This window comes from Branchiostoma floridae, chromosome 1 (assembly GCF_000003815.2).
Source record: "Branchiostoma floridae strain S238N-H82 chromosome 1, Bfl_VNyyK, whole genome shotgun sequence".
NCBI classification, from domain to species: domain Eukaryota; kingdom Metazoa; phylum Chordata; class Leptocardii; order Amphioxiformes; family Branchiostomatidae; genus Branchiostoma; species Branchiostoma floridae.
The window spans coordinates 26,221,993-26,223,327 of NC_049979.1; positions in this window are offsets into that span (position 1 = coordinate 26,221,993).

A 1,335-nucleotide genomic window follows, 5' to 3' on the forward strand; every position below is an offset into this window, starting at 1 on the left:
CGGAAGCAGAAGAAGGTTATTTGGCGGGTTCGGCGTCAGCAGCTTTCTTCTCGGCGTCCCACTGTTCCTTGCGCGCCAGCTTGCGCTTGCTCAGTGTGTCCCCGTGATCCGGCTCCGCCTTTCCTTTCTGCATAGACACAGGGAAATGGGTACCAGAAGATCTCCTAGCATGGGGACATGACAAACGTTAGAAAGGGAAGACAACTGACTTTGTTTACTTTTCTTACTGTGGCAAGTGCGCGATTCTTGGCACATTGTCACATCAGACCAGCGTGTGTCCGCATCAGTGTTTAGGCACGGTTTATGGCTTAGTCGAGAGGTGCGTTTTTAGTTAAGCGTTTTGCTAGGGGGAATGTCAGGGGATAGAACCAGACACGTTTGGATTCTGTGCCAGTTGCTAAAATTAAATTTAACACAGAACTTTAGTCTGATGTAAGGATTGATTTTAATTTGATATTGTGAAGAATGTATGAGCCAAATTCAGCCTATCAGCGAATATACATCGTTGTCTTCCCTTTCTAGTGTCTCTCACAGACGCTTATGCTACGGTCACATGTCAAACCGGGACCCGGCCGGGATGTTTGCGGAAACCAAAAAAAGTATTTATCTAGCAATATAACGTTACAAAAATCGTGCCCATGAATGATTTTTACGTGCGTTTTGATGTCTTTTATACAACACTTTCCGTTCTCGAAAGCTGCCCGGCCGGGCCCCGTACATGTACATGTGAACATAGCATGAAGCAGCTCATGTATGATAAATACGCAAGGCGTTTCAGACCAGTCACCCTCCGTTGTCACCATAGAATGTTTTAGGTTAGCAAGCAAAAGTATTGAAAAAGAGGTCACTACGGAGGGTTTAGGAACTAGTTTCAGAAGGATTCACTGTCTTTCGTCAGTGACTCAACTGATCCTAAGTGCTGCATGCAATTAACCAGGCTATGGATTGATAATGCAATTGTACTGTGAAATTATCGCTATGATATAACACACAGGCGACACAACTGTCCGATGCGAATATCTAAAAACATTATAAAGCATCCAAATCTAATCTCTATGGTGCTTACATTACTGTGTCTATGACGTAAGTACTGCCCGCCATGTTGGATGGTTAAGCCAGGTTAATTCGAATTTGTGTCACGTGATTATGACATCATATTCATGCTCAACCAAACAGCATGTCTGCAGTGACGTCATTTGAGAACACCAATACTACAAATATGCATCTGCATGAAATTCCATATAGTTTTAAAATGCATTATGAAGACTAAAAATTGGACCTGAAATTTTGACTGACATCACACGTGGTCACGTGTCCAAGGAGATTGGGTGAGGC